Here is a 13,592-nt window from a genome sequence, read left to right on the forward strand (position 1 = left end):
TCCGTATCTTGGTCCCAGCTAAAAGATCTTAACCTTGACAAACAGTCAGCTGTGCGGTTCTCACATCCAGGGACATATCTGACAGAAAATTGAAAGTCTTGAAGACCAACAATCCACTTGCAAATACGTGAAGAAATACAGTCTAGACCCTTCTTATAAAAAATCTCTTGTAAAGGCTTATGATCAGATTGCACAACAAACCTAGATCCCCATAGAAACTGTTTAAACTTCTTTATAGCCCAGTAGATAGCTAGTGCTTCTTTTTCAATGGTGGAATACCTCAACTCCGCTCCCCTTAACGCTCTGGAAGCAAATGCAATCGTAACATCCTTACCATCATACTTTTGCTTAAGAACACTTCCTAAACCCTTATCTGAGGCATCAGTTATAATCCAACAGGGAAACCCTGGGCGAAAACTGTTGAGACATTGAGCAGAAGATAGTGCATTTTTTAGATCCTCAAATTCTTTCTTGCAAGCCTGTGACCATACAAAATCAACACCTTTCCTAAGTAACTCTCTAATGCAGCAAGACCTACTGGCAAAATTGGGAACAAATTTGGAATAAAATTCCGCCATGCCTAAGAAAACTTGTACATCTTCTCTTTTAACAGGATCCGCAAAATTAACTACTGTTTTAACTAGATCCTCTTTCGGTTTAACACCTTGAGAAGAAATTACATGTCCTAAATACGTGATATCTGAACATGCAAACTTGCATTTTTCTCCCTTGAGTGTGATTCCCTTACTACAATTTTTTTTTAAGACTTCACTAACTTTAGAAAGATGTTGTTCAAGAGTGTTAGAAAAAATTAGAACATCATCTTGAAAAAATCTAACACCATCAGTTTTCCCAAGAATATGATACATTAGACTTTGAAATACAGAAGCAGCAGAGCACAAACCAAATGGCATCCTATTAAACTTAAACACACCAAAGGGAGTGATGAAAGATGTCAACAATTTTGATTCTTCACACAATTGAACTTGGTGATAGGCTGAACTCAAATCTAATGTCGTAAAATATTTTGCCTCTCCTAAAAGACAGACCATTTCATTTATGTTTGGAAAAGGAAATTTGTCTTCAATCACAGCTTTGTTGAGATGTCTAAGGTCCACACAAAGTCTAATATCTCCCGATTTCTTCACAGCAACAACAATGGGGGCGACCCATTGTGCAGCCTCGACTTCTTCAATGATGCCTTCAGATAGTAACCTTTGCAATTCAGATTTAACCTTGTCTTGTAAAGTGAAAGGAATTTTCCTTACTTTGCACGCTACAGGGCTGACACCCTCCTTAAGACAAATACGATGTTTGTATCCAGTAATGCACCCTACTTTAGAAGTAAATACATCAGAAAATTCACCTATGATGTCGTCTTTGATGCTGCAAACATTTTGAACTAATACTTGAGGAATAGAATTGGGATTTAATATAATCCCAAGCATCTTCTGATGTGGCCAACTCAGAATTGTGTCACCAATAACTGGAACATATATTTTCCCTGAAATTGTGTTCCCTCTAAAGGTTATGGCGGCTTCAAAGTAACCCTTGAGCTCAATAGGTTTACCGCCATAACTGTAGGGAATGATATCAGGATCCAGTAAAGAAACTCTTCCCATAAAATGCTTATTGAAACCTGAAACTGATACTAAGGAAAGTTTCGCGCCCGAATCCATCATCATAGAAATAGATGTTCTGTTGACATCCACAAAATCCGAAGGGTACTGACAAGTATTATTGGCGACACAATTAACATCATAAATAATCTGAAGAACAAAATCTCGATCATCATTACAATCAATTCCCTGAACTTTGACTTTAGACTTAGAAATTGATTTGCAATACTTATCAAAATGTCCCTTCTTGGAACATTTGTTACAAATAATATGAATAGCAGGACAATCTTGGCTATTAGCTAAATGAGTTGTAGAACCACACCTAAAACACATCAGTTTTGCTCTAATGTTTGCTTGAAACTTGTTATTAGTTTTTGTATTTATAGCTTGGACCTCCATAGAAACACCTTTGGATTTCCTCAAATTATCAATACAAGCCATCGAATGTTCAACTTGCTTAGCAATGATTAACACTTCATCTAGTGATGGATCACTTTTGACCCATAATGCTTCTCTTACTCTGTCGCATTTACATTCAAGCATGAATTGGTCTCTAATACGTTCTTCTAGATTTTCTCCGAAGTTACATGATGAAGCTAGTTTGCGTAATGTTGTGACAAAATCTTCAATAGATTCATCATCCATCTGCTTACGTTTCCCAAAATAGTAACGTTGTAAAATGATAGAAACTTTGGGAAGAAAGTGATTGTCCAGTCTAAGTAAAGTAGAATCAAATTCATTCAAAGAGTTGTCACCTTCCGCACCATCTGATGTTGTTATTGCAGGTAAAGTTTCCAAGATTTCTTGACCCTCCGCACCAAGACAATGTTGTAAAACAGAAGTCTTTCTTTCAGAGGATAGGTTGCTGTCACAGACGCGCATGTAAGTCAGGAAAACCTTTTTCCATTTTTGCCACGGTATAGGAGGTTCTCCAGGAAGCGCAAGAAAAAATGGTGGAGGTGTAATGTTCTGCATAATCACTTATTATTGCAGGGAAACAAAAAATTAAAAAAAAAATGTAACACAGAAAATGAAGTGCCACTTAAAAGAAATAAAGTATCCAGAAAAAAACAATGACCAGAGTAGAGCAGGCCAACTTGTTTCCAAAATAAATGTAATAAAATAGCAATTTTAAACGGATAATTTAGAGTTAAACTCTGTTTATTTGTTGAATAACTCGAGTTGAAAAACGAGTCGTCGTATCCCCTGTGGAGCGTGTTTCCCTTGAATACAGCCGAGTAAATAAACAGCGCGTGTATCTCAAGAGAGCGCGGCTGGGAAATAACGGCACGCGTTCAGGTTGCCATGGCAACAAATTCAACAGCAGGTAAATAAACAGCGCGTGTATCTCAAGAGAGCACGGCTGGGAAAGAAAGGCACGCGTTCACGTTGCTTTGGCAACAAAATCAACAGCGCGCGTCTCCAGAGGCACGAGGAAAGGAGACAGTTGAAAGACGCGTCTATTAAATTTATAAATAGACACGAAAAGAACTACTATGTGGCTCAAAAACAGGTTGAAAAAAGAAATATAAAAAAAAAATGTGAGCCACAGAAAACAGAGGGAAAAAAAATTACAGTACCTTTTTTTTTCCTTAACGTTAGAAACTGAATAAATGAAGATGTTGAAGTTTCCAAGGTACAGTCACGAACCACCTTCGTCGCCAAAATGTAGTGAATCTGTCATCCAAGGCAGAAATTCAAGTTGACACTTGTAGTTGATTAGATGTACGTTTATTTCCAGTTTGATGCATAAAGGAAACTTCATCCACCCACAAGTCAAGATCCTCCAATCTCCTCACATCTCCTTCCCAGACTCCCTCACATTCCAAATTCCAGAGAGTCTATGAGCCTAAAGGAAGGCAGGGGAAGCATTGGGAGAAACCAACTAAGAGAAATACATAACTAAAAGAAACACAATACATATAAAGGGAAACCATGCTGAGATAAACACAATAAAGAAATAGTAATAACACCACACAAACCCTCTTTTCTGGCTATTTAGGGTCTCTGCTTTGGGGATTTCCTTTGATAACGAATGCAAGAGCTCATCCGAGTTCCTCTGCATCTCTCTCTTCACCTTCTGCCAAGGAATCGACTGCTGACCACGCTGGAAGCCTGCAAAACTGCAACAAAGTAGCGAAGACGACTACTGCAACTCTGTAACGCTGATCCTGCCGCCTTCTCAACTGTTTTCCTGGTGGTGCATGCTGTGGGGGTAGTCTGCCTCCTCTCTGCACTAGAAGCTCCGAAGAAATCTCCCGTGGGTCGACGGAATCATCCCCCTGCAACCGCATGCACCAAAGAACTGCATCACCGGTACCCTGGGTCTCCTCTCAGCATGACGAGCGAGGTCCCTTGAATCCAGCAACTCTGTTCAAGTGACTCTCACAGTCCAGTGACTCTTCAGTCCAAGTTTGGTGGAGGTAAGTCCTTGCCTCCCCACGCCAGACTGCATTGCTGAGAGCTGCGACTTTTGCAGCTACTCCGGCCTCCATGCACTTCCGGCGGAAATCCTTTGTGCACAGTCCAGCCTGGGTCCACGGCACTCTAACCTGCATTGAACGACCTCCTAAGTTGTTCTCGGCGATGTGGGACTCCTTTGTGCGACTTCGGGTGAGCACCGTTTCACGCATCCTGGTAGTGCCTGTTTCTGGTACTTCTGTGGGTGCTGCCTGCTGCTGAGAGGGCTCCTAGTCTTGCGCGACGCCCTCTCTGTCCCCAGACGCAATTGGCGACATCCTGGTCCCTCCTGGGCCACAGCAGCACCCAAAAACCCTAACCGCACGATTTGCAGCTAGCAAGGCTTGTTGGCGGTCTTTCTTCAGGAAAACACTTCTGCACAACTCTCCATGGCGTGGGATATCCGTCTTCCAAAGGGGAAGTTCCCAGCCCTTGTCGTTCCTGCAGAATCTCCAGCTTCTACTGTCCAGTAGCAGCTTCTTTGCACCCACAGCTGGCATTTCCTGGGCATCTGCCCATCTCCGACTTGCTTGTGACTTTTGGACTTGGTCCCCTTGTTCCACAGGTACCCTCGAATGGAAATCCATTGTTGTTGCATTGCTGATTTGTGTCTTTCCTGCAGAATTCCCCTATCACGACTTCTATGTCCTTCAGGGAACTTTAGTGCACTTTGCACTCACTTTTCAGGGTCTTGGGGTGGGCTATTTTTCTAACCCTTACTATTTTCTAATAGTCCCAGCGACCCTCTACAAGGTCACATAGGTTTGGGGTCCATTCGTGGTTCGCATTCCACTTTTGGAGTATATGGTTTGTGTTGCCCCTATCCCTATGTGTCTCCATTGCATCCTATTGTAACTATACATTGTTTGCACTGTTTTCTAATACTATTACTGCATATTTTGGTATTGTGTACATACAGGGAGTGCAGAATTATTAGGCAAATGAGTATTTTGACCACATCATCCTCTTTATGCATGTTGTCTTACTCCAAGCTGTATAGGCTCGAAAGCCTACTACCAATTAAGCATATTAGGTGATGTGCATCTCTGTAATGAGAAGGGGTGTGGTCTAATGACATCAACACCCTATATCAGGTGTGCATAATTATTAGGCAACTTTCTTTCCTTTGGCAAAATGGGTCAAAAGAAGGACTTGACAGGCTCAGAAAAGTCAAAAATAGTGAGATATCTTGCAGAGGGATGCAGCACTCTTAAAATTGCAAAGCTTCTGAAGCGTGATCATCGAACAATCAAGCGTTTCATTCAAAATAGTCAACAGGGTCGCAAGAAGCGTGTGGAAAAACCAAGGTGCAAAATAACTGCCAATGAACTGAGAAAAGTCAAGCGTGCAGCTGCCACGATGCCACTTGCCACCAGTTTGGCCATATTTCAGAGCTGCAACATCACTGGAGTGCCCAAAAGCACAAGGTGTGCAATACTCAGAGACATGGCCAAGGTAAGAAAGGCTGAAAGACGACCACCACTGAACAAGACACACAAGCTGAAACGTCAAGACTGGGCCAAGAAATATCTCAAGACTGATTTTTCTAAGGTTTTATGGACTGATGAAATGAGAGTGAGTCTTGATGGGCCAGATGGATGGGCCCGTGGCTGGATTGGTAAAGGGCAGAGAGCTCCAGTCCGACTCAGACGCCAGCAAGGTGGAGGTGGAGTACTGGTTTGGGCTGGTATCATCAAAGATGAGCTTGTGGGGCCTTTTCGGGTTGAGGATGGAGTCAAGCTCAACTCCCAGTCCTACTGCCAGTTCCTGGAAGACACCTTCTTCAAGCAGTGGTACAGGAAGAAGTCTGCATCCTTCAAGAAAAACATGATTTTCATGCAGAACAATGCTCCATCACACGCGTCCAAGTACTCCACAGCGTGGCTGGCAAGAAAGGGTATAAAAGAAGGAAATCTAATGACATGGCCTCCTTGTTCACCTGATCTGAACCCCATTCAGAACCTGTGGTCCATCATCAAATGTGAGATTTACAAGGAGGGAAAACAGTACACCTCTCTGAACAGTGTCTGGGAGGCTGTGGTTGCTGCTGCACGCAATGTTGATGGTGAACAGATCAAAACACTGACAGAATCCACGGATGGCAGGCTTTTGAGTGTCCTTGCAAAGAAAGGTGGCTATATTGGTCACTGATTTGTTTTTGTTTTGTTTTTGAATGTCAGAAATGTATATTTGTGAATGTTGAGATGTTATATTGGTTTCACTGGTAATGAAAAATAATTGAAATGGGTATATATTTTTGTTTGTTAAGTTGCCTAATAATTATGCACAGTAATAGTCACCTGCACACACAGATATCCCCCTAACATAGCTAAAACTAAAAACAAACTAAAAACTACTTCCAAAAATATTCAGCTTTGATATTAATTAGTTTTTTGGGTTCATTGAGAACATGGTTGTTGTTCAATAATAAAATTAATCCTCAAAAATACAACTTGCCTAATAATTCTGCACTCCCTGTATATCTTGTGTATATTTGCTATCCTCATACTGAGGGTACTCACTGAGATACTTTTGGCATATTGTCATAAAAATAAAGTACCTTTATTTTTAGTATATCTGTGTATTGTGTTTTCTTATGATATTGTGCATATGACACTAGTGGTACTGTAGGAGCTTCACTCGTCTCCTAGTTCAGCCTAAACTGCTCTGCTATGCTACCATTATCTATCAGCCTATGCTGCTAGACACCCTATACACTAATAAGGGATATCTGGGCCTGGTGCAAGGTGTAAGTACCCCTAGGTACTCACTACAAGCCAGTCCAGCCTCCTACAAAGGTTCATTATAATATCTGTGAGGACACATCTGCATGAGCAGATATGCCCCTGTGATATCTAATTCTAATCCTCGAAACTGCAAGCGACCGGGCAGACATCTTAATGCATGTACTGAACACTGGTCAGCTCGAGTGACCCAGCTACAAGACGGCTGCATGGAAAATGATGGTGTTTGGTATTAAACACCTCATCTTAATAAATCCATCCTGATGCCAGTGTTGTATTTATTAAAAGATGCACCCAGAAGGCACCTTAGAGGTGCCCTCTGAAACCTACTAGTATTTTAGTGTGCTGGCTGACTGGTTTCGACCAGCTTGCCACTGAAGATGAGTTTCTGACCCCCTGAAGGTGACAGCCCCTGCTCTCCGAGGTCAGAAACAATACCTGTTCTGGCAGGAGGTGTTATTACCTCCAACAACAGGATGGCTAATAAATCTGCATATCAAGACCAGGGACGTCAAAGTCCCTGACGCTTTTGATACACAACCCCTTCCTACCCCAGACCTGGGAGAGGCTACTCCTTGCCTTGAGGCCTGTTTGGCACCAGCCCAAGTGGGAAAATTAGCTATGCAGGAGGTGTGTTGCATTGCTCAGCTGGACACACCTCTAAGGTGACCAGCTGAAGTGAACACAAAATTAGGCATTCCACCATCTTATGTGTGGTGGAATAAGGAATTCTGGCACAGGGTGATGCCCCCTCCCCAAAGGAAGTGGTCATCTTTGAAGTGTACTGACCCCAGGAGTGAGTACCTCATTGGCTACTACCCTTCACTCCCCTTAACAATCCTAAATTGAGCATTTAACAGACCCCCCTGATACCAGGACTTCGGATCCTGCCAACCTGAAAGACAAAGAGGGACACTGAAGAGTCGCAAAAGCAAGAACAGAAGACCAGCAACTGACTTAGTGCCAACCCTGTCAGTCTACCTGCTCTTCTTGGCAATTGAACCAAAGCTGATTCGTTCTGCAGATACCATGCCATGGGAGGACTGCCAGGCTTCACTCAGGACCCAGGAACTCCTGTGAACTTACCAACGCCACCTGCAACCTCTTTGTGCAGGTCACCTCTTCCTCGAGTGCCTCTGGTGACAAAAACCCAATGCCTCAGGACACCGCTGCACTCAGCCTCCCCGGCCAGTGGAGAAGAGGACTAAAGGTGTCTCCACACATCTTAGCATTGTGAGAGCTGAGCCCCCCGAGGGTTCCCCCGGACTGCCCTTTCCCAGTCCCTGCTTGCAGCTACTTTCTAATCTGATTGATCCTGATTGAATTGAATGGGCCACCCAATGCTGTCACAGTCAATCATGGATTTGTAAAGTGTGGCTAATCACCCATAGGGCCTCAGGGTGCTGAAAGTAGGCATGCTGCTCAGTCGAAGAGCCAGGTCTGGAGGTCCTTCCTGAACTGCTTCAGTGATGTGGTCTGCCTGAGTTTGGGGGGAAGTGTGTTCCATGTCCGAGCTGCTAGGTAAGAGAAGGATCTTTCTCCTGGTGTACTTTTCCAGATTTTGGGGATGGCTTGAACGGTGAACTAGGGCCAACAGAAACTTCTGTTGGGTACGTAGAAGGTGCGGCAGTGGTTGAGGTATGCCAGTCCTATGTTGTGCAGTGCCTTGAAGGTAACACAGTTCTGCACCCGGATGCTGCATAGCCCCTGAGGGTGACCTATTGGTGTAGCTTTGGGCCTTGCCCCATACTCACCTCAAGTCCAGAAGAACATTCCTGTAAGTTACCTTAAGTCTTACTTGCGAGACTCTGTTGTGTACAGTGAAGGACTTGAGGCCGGCCCCCGCTTACCAATTGTGTGCTTCAGCATCACTCTACCCGACAGGCTCATTAGTTGGATGTTGCTAGTGAAGCATCATATCCGGTCATTTCTGTGGCGCAAGGACCAAGCACAGATTGATTAAAGTTAATCTGTGCCCACCCACTTCTCCCAACATGATCGAGGTACTGTTTCTTCTGCCCTCCATCTCCCCCTGCCTGCTGCTGTCTCAATAGCACTTGCACCTTTCTCCCTCATGTATATAGCTTTTGTTTACATTCTGGAAAAGGGTTTCACAGGTAAGGCAAAATAACAGTCACAGTCAGATGAAAAATATCTAATATGTAAAATGCTGCTTACTCCCACTTGATTACAGCAGTACAGTACAGTACTCCACTAAATGTATAAAGTAACACTAATTAAACAGTTGTTTCATGATATCTTATTTCTTGTTCTGTACCACCATGAAACCACTTGCCTTCATAGAATCTTTATGCATTTTCTGCAAATGGCGAAGTTTTGGCTGAGTGATCATGAACCTCTTACTGGGAAAGTTAGTATTTTATCCTACACTGGTTTTTCCTGCCAGCAGTGTAGGAGGGAGTTAGTTGTACGATAGCAGGGAGATGGGTAGTGGAGGGGTAATCTGTGTATTTATTTGTTCCCTTCCCAGCGATAGGTTTGGGCAGTGCCGAAAATCCCTGCTGAACTGTCAGCCTGGGATTGACTGCTCGGAGTGGCTGGGTGCTGCCTATGTCCCGCCCCTTCCCTGCCTCCTCTCCTTCTGGTTATTCCTGGAAGTGCTGAGAAAGCTGTTGATAAGAGGTTTGACTTTTCTCAATCAGAACTCTCTCAGTTATTTTCAATTAGTTTTATTATGCTTTTCCCTGTAGTGGGTTGTAAATGTCATAAGACAACAGGCACAGTGTGACTAGCAAGGAGGCACCCTCCTACCATGGAAGTGCTGCTCTTTTATATCCTCAATCTGCTGTATTTCTCTAGTCTTCATCACATACATTCTCCCCTTCTTCTATGCTCTCCATCATAGCTGTCACTATGCCTTTAAAACCCATCTGTTCACCACTATTCTATTACACTGTAGTCTACTACCCCTTTCTATTTCTTTTATCCCCCTTCTAGTTTCTTCTCACCCCGCTCTTCAGATCGCCCTCCTGTTTGCCCCTATGTTCTGTGCGTCTACCCCCTCTTGTTTCTATGCCACTTTATACTTCTTTGTTGGTTAGTTCTCCAAATACTGTCCCTCTTCTACCACTTTCTCCTCAAATACTCATGTTCCTCTCTCAAGCCCTTACTCCTCATTTCCCTCTCTCACCAGAAGCTACCCCCTTTAGAGTAGGACTGCACCCACTCTCTTCATATACCCTGTCTCTTCTCTGCTGCCCCTCACACCCCAGACTCCCCCTCTTGCACCCCCTTTCCCCTCTTTTGGCATACCCTGCCCCTTACACCTCATACTCCTCACTGTCCTCCAGTCCCTCACTAATGCCGATTCCCTTGAGATCACTTTCTCCTCCCTTTCTGTGTGGTGCTCCTTCTTTCCCAGGTGTACTTCCATATCTTTGCTGCACTGTTATGCATCCTTCTCTTTGGCCTGCCTCTCCTCCCTATTCTCTCTCAATCCTCACCCTGTCTCCCCTTAGACCCCTTGTCTTCTCACTGCTACCCCTTTCTCTGCTCTACGACACACTTTATCCCCTCAGATACTGTCTCTCTCTTCTGTAGTGCTGTCCATCTTCTGAGGTTCCCTCACTCATCGTTCCCCCTTTCTCCTCTCTCCTAAGATACCATCTATCCTCTCAGCTGCCACTCTTACCCTAGGTCTCCTGTGATTACTACTCTACTCCCTTCTACTCAGTCTCTCCTTAGATACTCTCTCCACTCTCCTGCTTCTCTCTCACTGCTCTCAGTCTTTTTTCCAGTCCCCCTTTCGCTTTATGCACCCAGAACATCTTTTCTATATCATCTCCCTCTACAGATGCCCTCTTCTCCGCCAAGTTCCACTTAGAGACAGTCTCTCATCTTTTCTATACTGTCTCTCTCCACAGGTAACCTTTCTCCTCCACCCAGTCCTCCCTAGAGACAACGTCTATCAATCCCCCTTCACCACCTCTCTTCACAGATCCCTCTCATCCCGCTGCACCATCTCTCCTTATAGACACCCTCTCTCCTCAGTCCTTCCCACTTCAGATGCCCTCTCTCATGCTTACTTTACTACCTCTCTGCACAGATCCTCTCTTTGCTCAGGCCGTTCTCTCAACAGATGTCCTCTTAAAAATCCCCACTCCACCATCTCTCCTCACTGATGCCCCCTCTCCTCAGCCAGTTCCCTCTACAGATGTCCGCTCTCAATCTGCTGTACCATCTCTCTCCACAGATGCCCTCTCCCCTCAGCACCTTCCCTCTACAGAGGTTGTCTCTCATCCTGCTGCACCATCTCTCTCCACGGGTGCTCCCTCTCCTGAGCCCATTCCCTCTACTGCTACCTTCATCTCCTCTTCCCTCCCCCACACTTGCCCTCTCTCCTCAGCCCATTCTCATACAGATAGCCTCTCTCATCCTACTGCACCATCTCTCTCCACAGATGCCCTCAGCCTGTTCCCATACAGATAGCCTCTCTCAACCACGCTACATCATCCCTTTACACAGATGTCCTCTCTCCTCATCCCATCCCCCTACAGATGTCCTCTCTCATCCTTTAGATAGGCTCTCTCATTTCTTTCACACTATCTCTCTCCACAGATACTCTCTCAACTCACTCTCTCTCCAGGTGCATCTCATATATCTGCTGCACACACCAATCTCTTACTTCATTACAATATAATACAAGAAAATGCATTTCACTGTGCTGAAATGCAGTCAAGCTTCCCCAATGTAAATGCACCTGATGCCCATGATAAACAATATTATCAAAGTCTCTGTAAGATATGTGTTTTTTCAGTCTCCATGTTAGGTTGAGTCACTGTTCCTAATGTACTGTGGGTCTTGTAATGACCTGCATATACTTACTTTATAGCCCTCTATGCTATTATTATCGAGTTTCCTGACTCTTGCCTCTACTGCTCCATGGAAGGGCTCTTCGAGAGATTCACTCTTTGCTACACCTTTCTTCTAAAATACTCTCCCATCAGTCCACTGTCACCTGTGCACAGATACCCTCTCTCTTCTGAGCTGGCCCCTCTCTTGAGGTACATTCACATTACTGCTCTCCCCTCACAATAGATGCCCTCTTTCATCTCTCCTGCCACTCTCCACAGATAACTGTCCCCTCTTCACAGATACTTTCACTTCTCTGTTGTCCCTCTTTCCAGAAGTATCTTCTCTGCTGTCCCCTCTCAAAGATATCCTCTTTTGTCTGATCTCCCTCTCCACAAATACCCCTCTCTTCTCTGTCTTTCTCTCTACCCCCTCTCTTCTCCGCTTCCTCTCTTTCTTCTCTGCTGTCCTCTCTCCATTCATACTTTCTCTGCTGTCCCTCTTTTCATGAGTACCTTCTCTGCTGTCCTCTCGCAAAGATGCTCTCTCTTCTCTGCTCTCCCTCTCCACAGATACCCCCCCTTCTCCGCTGCCCCTCTTTCTTCTCTGCTGTCTCTCCCGATAAATACCCTCTCTTTTTTTTGCACTCTTTCCACAGACACCCTCGCCTTTATCTGCTGTCCCCTCTCCACAGATGCCCTCTCTCTTCTCTGATGTCCTTCTATACAGATACCCTCTCTCATTTCTGTCTTCCCTCTCCACAGATACCCTCTCACTTCTCTTCCCACCCTTTTCACACATACCCTCTGTCGAGTCTGCTCTTCCCTATCCGCAGATACCTCCTCTCTTATCTGCCATCATCTCTTCACAGCTATCACATCTCTCCTCTGCTATCTTCTCTCCACAGGTATCCTCTCTCTTTTATGGTGTCTCGCTCTACATATACCCTCTCTCTTCTATGTGTTCCCTCTCTAGAGATACGCTCGCTCTTCTATGTTCTACCTCTGTACAGATACTCTCTCTTCTGTACTGCCCTTCTCCTCATATACCCTCCCTCTTATCTTATCTTCCCTATTTACAGATACCCTCTCTCTTCTCTGCTGTCCCTCTCTACAGATACCCTCTCTCTCATTTGCTCTTCCATATCATCAGATACTTCCTCTCTTATCTGCTGCCCCTCTCTACTGATACCCTCCCTCTTTTATGGTGTCTTACAATAAAGATACCCTTTCTCTTCCCTACTGTCCCTCTCCATAGATACCCTCGCACTTCTGTCCTGTCCCCTTTCCGCGCACTCTGTCTTCTCTGCTGTCCCTTTGCAGAGGTACCCTCTCTCTTCCCTGCCCCCCCTCCACAGATACCCTCTGTTTTATCTGCTGCCCTCTCTCTCTCTTCTCTGCCGTCCCTATCCACAGATTCACTTTCAGCTACCTCTCTCTCTCGATCAAGACCCTCCTTCCTGCCCCTCTACTCAGACACCCTGTCTCCTTCCTTTTGCTATAGATGCCCTCTCTGTTACCCCTCTCTCCTCAGAACCCTCTATTTAACCCCCTCTTTAAGGCTCACCTCTGATCTCTATAAATCCTATTTTTCTCTTTCTGTTATTTTAAGGGGATAATTTTTGCTAATTTTAGGCCTTCCCTGTTGCACCTCTCTCCCAGACCTTTCCTCTCTCTTCACCTGTTCAATCGTCCTTATACTTTTCTTTTTCATCTTCTTTGATTCCAGTTTACATATTCTGGCTTTGATAGTGATTTTTAGGTTGAGTGTGCAAGTGCTTTGACCTGTTGTAAGTATTGTGGGCTTTTAACCACACCCACTTCACACCCATCACTTTCACTCGGTCTTGGGCTTGCCTTTCAAAAGTCCCTTGATGTAATTGGCAATTGCTTTACATTTGCCCCGGCTTTGGGCGGTTTTGGTGCCATCTTGCAAACTGACCCTGTTACATGGATTA

Source organism: Pleurodeles waltl, chromosome 4_2 (genome assembly GCF_031143425.1).
Source record: "Pleurodeles waltl isolate 20211129_DDA chromosome 4_2, aPleWal1.hap1.20221129, whole genome shotgun sequence".
NCBI lineage: Eukaryota > Metazoa > Chordata > Amphibia > Caudata > Salamandridae > Pleurodeles > Pleurodeles waltl.